Here is a 12,696-nt window from a genome sequence, read left to right as displayed (position 1 = left end):
TAAAGAGCTTCTATGTGCACATATAGGGATGGGGAATACAATTGCCTATTTCTCTTCATTTTGGCTCTTTCATGGGATGCTCCTTCCAAAGGTCCTCTGACATTTCAGGGTGACTTCTTGGAAGGGGGGATCTGGCAGTAACTTTTAGTGCTAAGAGACCCTTAAAACAGCCTTCTATGTTTGGGAAATTACATACAGAAGCATGTGCCTTTAGAGAATTTGGTGGGAACTGTGAAACCATCTAGAGGCTAAACTGCAGTGCTTAGCAGCCCTAGCCACCATAGTGAATGGGTGAAGAAATTTGGGAGTTGCACATCAACATCTGCAGGGCCATACATTTCCCATACATACCTTCAGGTTACCCCAATCCACAATAACAATGGGCTTGTCTATGCACTTTGAGGTGAGTTTAGGGGAACTGTCCACACAGTTCTCCCTTTCAAAAACATCCCACTCCAGTAAATCCCAATATGCACAACCACACATTCATGGCCACTCTGGGGATTTTGGTGCCCAGAACTGGACATGGTATTCAAGGTGAAGTCTAACCAAAGCAAATTACAGTGACACTAATACTTCCCTCATCTGGGATAAAAGTGGGACATTATAATGGCACACTATGCTCCTGTTGCTGCAGCTTAGATGAGGCGGGCTCTCAAAAACCAGGTGGCAACCTTAATCCAGCATAGACATGATTTCAAACTCAGACTTGATCCAAAGCCCTAATAATAATACTTCTAATGGACCTTTTTAGATGGCATTAATTCAGTTTAATTTCATTTTAACAATTGCTTTTTGTATGCTTTTTTGTGTTTTTGTATCTATTTTTATTTGTATTTCTTTTAATTTTTATAAGTCCCAGTTTGGAGTTATGACCAAGAATGATCCTGCAGAGAAAAATATATCCATTTTGTTTTCCCCAAAATTTATTTCCATCCTGAATATAAGGAAATTTGTAAGTTTTGTTAAGTTCTTATCAGAATTAAGTTGAAATTCTTACCCATCTCTAGTGAGCACAAAAGGTGAAAGAATCTATCCTATGCTATGATCCCACTCTGACCCCATCCACAATGTTAGCTATTTTTAAGAAGAACAATTTCATAAATTCATGCTATGTGACAAGTGTCATGTCGTATTCAGCCCTTAGGTAATTTTTCTTGTTTTACTCACCTATATTGGAGAGATCTGTACAGCTCTTTCAATGTGGACTTGTGATTTATCAGAGCATTTTGCAATTATGGGAAGCAGTAGTTGTATCTAATGCTCACCTATTTCCTGCTCTAGATAAGACCATAGTGTAACATTTTATTTCCAATTTTGGTAACATTAGTGTGTAATTTAGTAGTTCTCCATTAAATGTTACAATCCCCACATCTTTGCAGAAATCTCTTTTAGGAGTGTAGTGAGCTGCTACCTTTCAGCAGCATTCTAGAAAATTTATGTGGCAATTAAAGGAGCATCAGTCCTAACAATATAACAATATCTCTCCTAACTCTCCTAACCAGAACAATAAAAGCTGAGATTAGGAAAGTTAACTCAATAATATTGGACCAGAACTCATTTTCTAAAACAAGGCTTTGCCATACCAACATGGAAATGGCCATGCAGTTCTAGGAATGTAAACATTTCTCAATTGTATTTCCATTGTATTTCTCCCAATTCATCTGCATTTCCCACATCTTTGTCTTCTACCAGGTTGTGAAAGTCTGTTTTTACTTCCATACAGAAATTCATGGATATTCTAGTATGCACCTTCTTCTGACATATGCACATTTAAACACATTTTCCACTGCTTGCAGTTTGTGTGTGTGTAAATTTTTCAAACATATATGTATAGTTGCTGTTGTGCACCTTTAAATTATTTCTAACTTGTGGTGACCCTAATGCAAATCTGCCACTAGGTTTTCTTTGCAAGATTTGCTTTCCTCTGGGTCTGAGAGGGTATGACTTGCCCAAGGTCACCCACTGAGTTTCCATTTGAGGACTCAAATCCCAGTCTCGCAGACTTTGTCCAACACTTAAACCACTGAACTGCACTTGCATATTTACATGTAATCTGAGAATGAAAAATAAAGAGAAAAGATTCTGATGCCTGTGATTTCCTCCAATGTGATACACATAATTTTTTTAAAGAAATTTGTGCAGATTTTTAAAGATATCAGTGTTCTGCTAATGATGCAGAAAATGTTGCTAAAATGTGTTAATGCTGTAAGAGGTCCAAATCTTAGCTATATTTTGGGATCTGGTTTTTGTAATGTATTTCTCATCTCTCCCTCAGTTCATCCCAGGCATTTCGTGTCAGGATGTACAAGTCAGTACAGTAAGTTGTGACTGGACGAAGGTGTAGCAAATGGCAGGTGTAACCAGAATAAGGTAAGCCTGCAATTACTAAATGAGAGAGCAATTGGCCAATTAGGCCAGGTGGCTATCATAGCCAAACTGCAGACTATAAATGCTTTGCAAGTCTGCTGGGTTTCTGGGAGCATACTGGTATTGTTTGCTCTCCATACTGCTGGAGCATACAGGGATCTGTAGTGCTCTTCATGCTGGCTGACTTTGCTCTCCATGATTGCACATGCTGCTGGGACTGGTAATGCTGTTCACTACTGAGGTAGTATGCTGATGTACTAGAAGCTGTACTATGTTTATTTTTGCTCTTCTGTATTGATCCATTCTACTGTGTTTTTGTTTCAATTGTGTGACTGCTGAATAAAGCTATTTTTGTTAATGTACCTCCAATACTCTGCTGTTTGGTTTTTTCTTTTTTTTACCTCAACACACACCCTAACATTTTGATGCTTTAAGCAAAGTACAAAATGGCACCCACATCTATCCTAGGACATCAACAGATTACACTTGCAGTAGAGTCATACTGTAACATAGGATCTGGAATATAATGCATAAATCCAAACTTTTTGAAAGTCCTTATCTCCTAAATAAGCTTGAGCAAGTTTTACAATAATTGAGGAAGGGACTTAGTTTCATCCCACAACTCACAGGCTTGTTTGGTAGGGACATTGGTGAGAGCCTTCTCAGTGACTGCTCCTAAGCTAAGGAAAACTCTCTTAAGTGAAGGTTGGTTGACAGTGCCTTTGCTCTCCTTTCAACAGAAGGCAATGACCTTCTTATCTATACACATCTTCAGCCTTTAATGGATTAAGGCAGACAGAATTTATAAGTGGGTGTGCTGTATCTTTTTTTAAAAAAATGTTTTAATATTTGTCCAATGTCTTTTTAATGGTTTTAAACTCATGTTTTCATTTGATTTGTTGCTCAACACTTTTGTATAATATAGTGTTCTAGCTTTTTTGTTTTAACTTACATTGTAAGCCACTTTTGGTCCCAAATTCAGAGAAAGGTGGGATGTAAACACAATAAACTCTCCTGGAGATATCAGACCTTTGTAGATGGTACAGGGCAGTTTGAACAACACACATAGCAATGACTCTCTGTTTCTCAGGTTCTGCTACCTGAGATGAATGCTTCACTCTGCCTAAAATAACAAATCCACAAAATAGCAATACCTTTACCGGCCAAACAAAATGCACAGAATACATCATGCAAGATTTTGACACTTCACTGGCTTCTTTACCAGGTAAAGATGTTTAATCATACAGAAGAAGAAAAGTGATGATGTTAAAGTCACAGGTCTACATTTTGTCTCAGATGTTCTTTTGTTGCCAGTCAAGATAGTTTAGCAGGATCTCAATGCAGGCAAAGGCCACTCTCTTCTGTGTGGACCGGGATAAAGGGCAAAACAATTTCAGTTCCATTAGCAAGAGAAAAATAACTTCCCTTGAGATTCAGGTTGTCTCTGTCCTGTGCAAAGCTAATTGTCTCTTTGTTAGCCAGAGAACAATGAATTTCTCAAGAAGACCCCATACTGTTACATCTGGAAAAACATGTAGGTGCTATGTAAGTAAAACCAACCAATTGCAGTCCAAAGGAAAAAGTTTGGCATTGTCCTGACTGACGTGTTCTTGAGGCACTGGAGACTGGAGCACGGTGATAGGATGTCTAAAGCCTGCTTGCTCCATGTCAGAGGGGCATCATCAGTCACAACTACAGTGATGGAGCTCCATCATTGTAGTTATCATGATGATACAGGATCTCAGCCTACATTACAAAAGAAAGGCAACCAGGTATGGGACAATAGCAGTTTAATTTTCCTGCACCAAGAGCCAAATAGCTTGTTTGTTTCAAAATAAAAGCTTCCTTTGGCATCAAAGGCTTTCCTGCATTCATCCACATATAACATATGATGTCTACACTGATCAGGAGAAATTCATTATCACAGAAAAACAAAACTCTGCCGTGGGCAGAAAATTGCTGATCTGAAGAGAAATAGTCCAGCCATTTCATTGATATTGGTTACAATAGCAGCCTTGCTAGTAGTCTTCAACTTGTCACCCAGCCCCTTTCATTTTCAGTAGCAATGTGGAGGGAAATCACCAATGTCAAGACGGCTGTCAAGGATTTGCTGGTTCTCACAAAAGCTGTTCCTTCCAACATAAGGGCAAGGTAACAATTACTTTCAGAACTTTGCAAAGGCATAATCACCACCACCACCCTCATCACCTAGCACTTTCCCCCTTTTTTAAGCTGTTCATAACACAGACCAAGCAAAAATACTAAACTAATTTCTCACAAAGAGACCAACAACCTATCTATTCCTTGTGCTTTTTAATCACCCATACAAGAAGACAGCAGTTAACAGTCTTCGGTTGCATAAAAATGTGCAAAGCTACTCTGGCAAAGGAACAAATGTCTGCCATGGAGATGTTTATTTGTTTGCTTACTTTTGCACATTATCACTTGACACACGGAGACAAAACAAAGATCTGCATCTCTACTTTGGAACAACTTGGAATCTTCTGGGCTAGGTGGCATGTATCATTTCAACTCTGTATCATTTCTTACCACTGTTTCCTCACTTTCAGGAACTTGCTTCCAGCATTCTCTCCAATATGAGCTCCTGGACTGGGATCAGTTGGCTACAGTCTCTGCACTTTTCCTGCACAAGTCCCACTCCTTGGCTTGAAAGCTGTGTCCTTGATACTCTAGTTTATCCTCGCCTGCTCTCCCAATTATTTCTCTCACATAACTCCTGGTTCTGAGAACTCATCACCTCTCAGTTTTTTTTATCTCTGTCTCATTTCCTCCTAATGCTGAATAGCATCCTGTTTTGCAGAAGACAGACCTCTTTTTATCTGAAGGACTTCACAGTGCAAATTTGCTTTAAAATATGGCAAAGCAGGTAGGTTCTCCATCTACAATTAATACTTAGACAATTCTTTTGCGGATAAAAAAAATCCTGAGATAATTACACAGTACCTAGGCTGAAGTATGCTGTATACCTAATCTGTAGTGCAACCTACTAAAAATGGTAAGATCAGTTGCCATTCTTTGGACATGTTCCAATCTCACAATATCCTTTTTTTTAATTATTTAATATTTGTTTTATTTCAAGCATTTTTAGTCAAAAATATTGCCAGAGAGCAGCTGACATAAGATTAATAAAAGCAAGATCCTTAAACTGTGGAACATTATACACACCATTCTGGGTGAGATATAACTGCTCTGAGAACATTTCTAAAGAGCGGGGTATAAATACTAATACTAATAATAACCAAAACAAACTAGCTGTTACTGTTACCACCTCATTTTTCCCACTTTCACCAGTATCATTTCCTGTGCTGTTTGTTTCCTTTTCCATAACAATGCTGCAAGAGAAAGGAATAATCAGAGAAGCTGCCGTACTGGTGCCTTTCCTCCAATATATCCAGTACGCATCTGGACAAAAATCTAGGTCCAACACAGAGTCCTAAACTCCATTCTTTATTCAATATTGGTAAGGTTTCTTTTGCTAGTACTAATCTGTGAAAGAAGGCTACCATTCCTGACTATGTTTCAGTCATAAGCAAAGTCCTATTGGATGTCGCCAAAGGTTCCTTGTCATCCTTCTTTCTATTTTGCCCAGACCTGACCCTATCATTCAAACCAGAATAATTTGTTTGGTCTTTTATTATTTCTAATTCCATGTAATTATCTTAGAGTTTCCATATTTGACTAACATCTGCTAGCTCAAGTAAGACCTGACTACATTACTTTGTTGAATTGCTTGATAATGATAACATCAGTGCTATTGTCCTAGCAAAGATCCATGTCTCCATTTTAGGGTAATTGTTTGCCTCTGCTCTTCCCTTCCCATTCTACCAATATCACTGATGCCAACTATGCTTGATGTCTCCAGAACTTAGTTACACAATTAATGAATTAATTACAAGAATGAGAAATTATGTACTTTATTTTTCCTCCCCCTACAGGTGCAAAGCAAATGATAGCCTGCAGGTGCTGTTGGATCATAGCCCACAGAAACCAAAAACAACATAGAATTGTAATTCACACATCTTAAAAATAGCATTGATCTAATTTTTTTAACCGTACTGGTCATGTTGTTCCTATGTAATGTTGTTATCCTGGTCAAATAAATCATTTTTGTGCCATTTCCTTAATTTGATATCCTGTATCCCTGAGTTTCAGCTGCTTTCCAATACCGGTATTGATCTGGAAATGTTGCCAGTGATTCAGACTTCTGTTGCTATGCTATGGAAGGAGTTAAGTGTTAACCTTTAAAATTATTGATTCTTTCTGTGGAAAAGCATAGAAAAGTTTTATTTCCAAGATTAAAGTTGCTCATATGTTCAGTGCACCATCTTTGTTTCATCATAGTTTTAAAGGATTCATATTAGCTTGCTTGTTTACTTTTTTGTTTTTTAAAATATTCTTAAGGATGTAGTTGTTGGGTATGCTTTTCTTAGATTTTTGCAAGGAATAGTTCTGAAATCGGCAACATATAATGTAAGGACAAGAAAATAAAACTAACAACTGTTGCTGACATATGCACGTGTTTGTCTTTTCTTTTTAATAATAATAATAATAATAATAATAATAATAATAATAATAATATTTATTTATATACCGCCCTATGGCAAACCAATCCGGGTGGTTGACAACAGTAAAATATAAAATATAACAATTAAAAACACTTTATCCCTCCCCCACCTTAAGACAATATTAAACAGTATAACACAGGGGTAGGCAACCCTTTTGAGCTGGGGGCCAAAGCCAAAAAATAAACAATTAAATAATTTTTTTAAAATTAAATAAATAAATAAACCGGGACAAATGTAGGACAAAATTTTCAAATGGAGGGCACTTTTTAAATAAAAAATGGAGGACACGTGAAAAAATTTGCTGATTTTTAAAAAAATGTTAAGATAAATGCATGTTTCTAAGGCTTCTATAGACAATCGCCCCCCAAAGGCCCCGGTGGCAATTGGCGGCAGGACTGGGCTGGGGCCGGTCCCAAGGCCTTGCCGGGCCACATCTGGCCCGCGGGCCGCAGGTTGCCTACCCCTGGTATAACATATTAAAAACACAGTATCAAGCATAAAAACAGCAATTAAAACTAAAAAACCCTGATATCCCTCTGTTTTTGCCATTGTACAAGGAGATTTTCACTACCTCCTTGCTCAGTGTCTAAGCACTCACTCACACAAGGCAGCTGCCAAGTCTTGTGGGTGCTGCCACAGTGATTTACTGGCCAGGAAGGAGAGAGGTGCCCAACCAGCAGACATCCCAGCTTCAGTTCTGCAGCCAGGGGCTGAGGTCATTTGCCAAGAACTGCAATGAGTTGTGCAGATCCAGCCAGGCGACTTCAGTTCTCATTCCCACCTTACCTGCAGAACTGTATGCCTGGTCCTCTCCCTACCTTCTATCCTGGTGAACAGCAATAGCCATGCTCTGAAGGTTTGAAACCTTGTTTCTGGGGGTGGTAGCACATAAAGCTGTGTATGTAGAGGGTTACACTTCTTGTAATTTAACATAGGATCACAACCATTAAGTATAGTTAATAGGGTGTATGCACATTCATAAAATGAATACCAGGGTGAGCAAATGTAGCATGTTATATGGACACATCTCCCCCTCCTCTCAGAAACCTCAGAAGGCTGCACTACCCATGCAAAAAAAAATTTTTCTTTAATTTTTTGTAACCCTTAAATATCCAAAAACACTTTTTCGGGCCATATGGGGAAATTTTGCTATTAGTTTTGCTCCATGTGCTATTTTAAGCCCATTAGAAGCCTTCATTAGAATAGATAGTTTCTCCAAAGTCAACTTCTGGTTCACTTTCTGCTGGATAAAAGGCTATCTCTGAACCTAAAACAGCTCAAATACCCTCCCCCTCAAAAAAAAGAAACAGGATAAAATTGTCCCCATGCACTAGAAATTCAGGAGATTTCAGGGCAAATAAGTAAATAATTTTTTGGGGGGGTGTCTTGGACGCTATGGGCCCTGAGGATCACAGAACAGCCGCAGAAAGTCTGCAAATGGCCCACACTTTCACAAACCCTGAAGTAGACAAAAGCTTTCAGTTAGGCTACAGAGTATATATAACTGCAAGTGTGAAATCCAGCAAGGAACCACAAACATATCAATGAAAGTGACAATATATTAATGGTGCATTTTGAGAAACTGCATACAGCTAGGATTGTGAGACACAGCTGAGTGAGTAAATCCAGTTGTGATTGATGAGATGATGAACAGGACGCATGCACCATATGCAAACACTGAGCTTTATATGGAGAGCTCTTATTATAGTGCACTTTTAAAGATAACAAGCCTTATCATAGATGTCCTATGCAATTTTGATCCATCTCTGTGTTCTGTTGTTCAGCCTTTTGTTACATAACATTGCTGCAAATATACATGTTTTCCTGTCCTGATAAGAGTGCAATCCCCAGAATATTCTAGTCAGAATAGAAAAATGCAGTTCAGCACACCTGAAGAGAGTACTATGCTTAGCTAGGTTATTTTAAATTATAGAAAATAATAAATGCTGCAAATGGTGTGTAGCTACTGATGTGTAGCTGAAAGTAACAGTCCCAGTTTTCCCTGGACCCCTTAATAGGACAAGACTCATGACGTATCATCATTTTCTGAGCTTCCCTGTTCTCACCCATCTTCATCAGCTGTTGATTGTGAGAAGCAGGACAATTCTCCATGCAATGAAGGTCCATCATTTATTTTGTTTTACTAAAAGCTACTAGATCAAATGGAGTCCATATGGGCTACTGTGTTTGGTGCATATAATGTATAGATATAAAAAGTTAAAAATTATATATTTGACAGTTACAATGTTCTATTCTAATGCAAGATCTAAAAAGAGGAGAAAACTGAAAATTGCCAAAATATCATCTTGTCATGTGACTAAGAACCATTTGACCAATAGAGGTGAGCTTTGTCAACTAAAGTGCTACAAGATCCTTTTGCATACTGCTTTTCCAGACTATGGCTTTGAATTTTTGTCAATTCAGACCACTTCAAGTAACAATTGGCACACACTGTTACAGGACTCTGCAGAGTTTATAGATTCAGATAATTTAATCAAATGTGCCAAGCTCCACACAAAATTTGAAATAGAAATATTGAAATAGCTCTGCAAAACCACTTTATCATTTGGTTTTGGAATTATTCTCAAACTCTGTCTCCATCAGTGGTACTATCTAACTTTTGGTCAATGGACAAAAATAAGAGATAAATCTAATTGTCAATCCCAACTACGATAGACCCACTGAGCCAATGGAATTTACACATGATCCCATTGATACAGTGGATCTACTGTGATTGAGATTATTGATTGAATGCATCTGAATGTAACCCAATTGATTGTAACCCAACCTGAAAGGAGAGGAAGGAGGGCAGGGCAGGGCAGGGCAGGGGAGGGGAGAAAGAGAAGGAAGAGGGAAATGATCATCTCCCCCACCCGCCCACCCACCCCAAAAAAGTCTCAAGGCAGTAAAATGCCAGAAATGGCTCATATACACTGCTTTCTCATCAGAAATTTATCATTAGATAAATCAGCATGAAATGTTGAAGTATTAGTATAATGAGCATTATGCATATCAAAATACACAAAAAATATTGATTTTTTGTAGTGATAAATGTTTGGGGGCTGTGAGCTTTGGTCTTTGTTGCTTTTTGTTTTGTTTTTGTTAATTTGTTTTGTTTTGGTTTTATCTGGAGAGCAAGTCTGTGAAGTTAAGTTCATAAGAAATATCTTCTCAGATCAGAATTGCAACTAAGCAAGGATATAGCCACTTTGGAACTAACACACTATACAATACATTTAATTTATAAACACAACTCACTTATTCTGGAAGACACAAGACAAAACAATATCTCACACTGGCTAGTACATCTGTTATTACCTATGATTGTTTGATGCTTCATTAACCATTGAAATAAGTGTTCCAAAATCACATGCTTTTCAGTTTAGGTGTGTATTAATAGCCTTATTATGTTAACTCTTCAACCTGTTAAAGAGGGTTATCCTCCACAGGAATCTCAAGCCATGTGTTTATGTACCCACCACTTCTTAGTCCACTTCATCCAGCTGATGGAGTAGATTGTCACCCACAAAAGCTAAAGCTGTAATAAATCAATTCGTCTCAAAGGTATCCCAACACTCCTTGGTATATTGCTGAATTATTCTGTAAGCGGCGTTGCCTCTGAAAACCTAATGCACTTAAACCTGTGTGGAATCATGAAAAATAACATTGCCCTTGCTCACAGTACTTTACTTTTATTGGAAGTGAAATGGAGGACATTACTTAACTCTGACACTTTTCATGAACATTGTTTGGAATATATCTTGGGAGGTGCTCTGCATGGCGTGTGTGCCGTAGTATTACTGACACATTAGAAAGATTCCTGTGCCTTGAGCTAAGTGTACTCAGAGTGGGAAACTGTGGTGGGTCTGGCAGTCCATTTTATGTCCTTAGGAGCTTCAGGAGCCACAAGGATTGTGAAGAATACCTCCATTCACTCCAGAACTAGCTGGAATTTTACCTCTAGTTCTGAAAAAAGTTTTTGTTTGTTGGTTTATTTTTCCTTTTAAACATTGCAGGAGGCTGTTATCTATTTGAAAGGTGGATTGCTGTTCTTAGACATTTCCAGAAGAAATAATTAACAACAGGAGCCCTGGTGGCACAGTAGTTAAATGCCTGTACTGCAGCCATTCACTCAAAACCACAAGGTTGCGAGTTCAAGACCAGCAAAAGGACCCAAGCTCGACTCAGGCTTGCATCCTTCCGAGGTCACTAAAATGAGTACCCAGACTGTTGGGGGCAAATTAGCTTACTTGCTAATTAGCTTACTTGCTGTTCACCGCTATGATCTTTGGAATAGCGGTATATAAATGAAACAAAATTATTATTATTAATTATTATTATATATACATACTGAGTTTCAACCAATTAAATGACATTTATCCTTATTAGGGAAAAAATAAGGTGTTGGCAGAGTCGGAGAAGGTCAAGGACCGCAAAGATCAGCTTTGAGACAACCCTTTGTCCACCTTGATGTAAACCCTCATTTTGGGAACTATCTGGGAGGACCACTTAAAGCATACCTTCCCTTGTCCTGGAGGAAGCCATCATTGTCATATACAGATATATCAAGACCATCAAGACTTTTCAACCATCCCTCCTTTTCTCCAGCCAGAACATGGCTGTGTTGGGGAGGGAGGGAGGAAGGAAGAATTTTAAGGGAGTGGAATTCACTGTATGAAGATGGTGGTGATTTCTTTTCACTGTGGTGACAAAAAAAGGTTGTACACCAGTGTTTTTCTGTTGTATGTCATCAGCAGGTTGCCAGGCAATAATTAACAACACACATCTTGAGATTCAACCAACTAAATGAAACCCACTGTGGTACCTCTTGAAATCAATTTTTTTTTCATATTTAAGCAAGCGATAAACAAGGTGCACTTTATAAGTCAATGTGGAAACAGGTCTGTGAGTGAGTGGGCCAGAAGTATACTACTTCACAATGTTCAATAAGTTATACCTAGCAATGGCTGCCGTAGCAACTGTTTCTTCTCCTACTTCTCCATTTAGATTCCCACCTTTTTCCCTAAACTGGGAGTCAAGACATCTTACAATTTATTAAAACCAATACAGACTAAATACATAGAAGTACAGTGTCTAGATCAAGGGAAGCCACTCGATTCTGCTTTGGTCAGGCCTCACCTGAAATACTGTGTCCAGTTCGGGGCACCACAATTCAAAAAGGATGTTGAAAAACTGGAGTGTGTCCAAAGAAGGGTGACCAAAATGGTGAAGGATCTGAGAACTGCCTTATGAGGAGAGAAGGGTATGTTTTGTCACGGATTTGAAGGGTTAAAACACAGCACACAGGGAAACGCTTGATGTGTGTGTGTTTGGCCATGAGCATTCAGCAGAGTGGCAAGGTTGATCAGCACAGCTGAAGCTCATTGGCTCAAGGACACTTCAATGCCCAAGTGCACGTAGCCATGGATGATGAAACATGTGTCTGGATTGCACAGGAGACACATGACATGGCTACACCTGAACTCACTGGGTTTGAGAGACCACATGGTCTGGAGACTATATAAGCCCAGGGGTTGCAAGGGTGGGTATGGGTTTGTAGAAGGAGTTGGATTGGTATGGTTTGGAGTTTTAGAGATCTTGATTTGTATTATAGCACTGTGAATAAAGAGCACTTTGGGGACTTTTGTTTCTCTGGTGGTTTATCAGAAGAAGCTACAGCATCGATTTGCTCTGTGTCCCTAGAGGTTCCTGCATTGCTGCAGTTCCTGGAAGACATCCA

Source organism: Sceloporus occidentalis, unplaced genomic scaffold, assembly GCF_023333645.1.
Source record: "Sceloporus occidentalis isolate IW3139 unplaced genomic scaffold, rSceOcc1.0.p SCAF_3, whole genome shotgun sequence".
Lineage (NCBI taxonomy): Eukaryota > Metazoa > Chordata > Lepidosauria > Squamata > Phrynosomatidae > Sceloporus > Sceloporus occidentalis.
The sequence above is the reverse complement of the archived record's forward strand: the minus strand, read 5'-3'. Positions refer to the sequence as shown.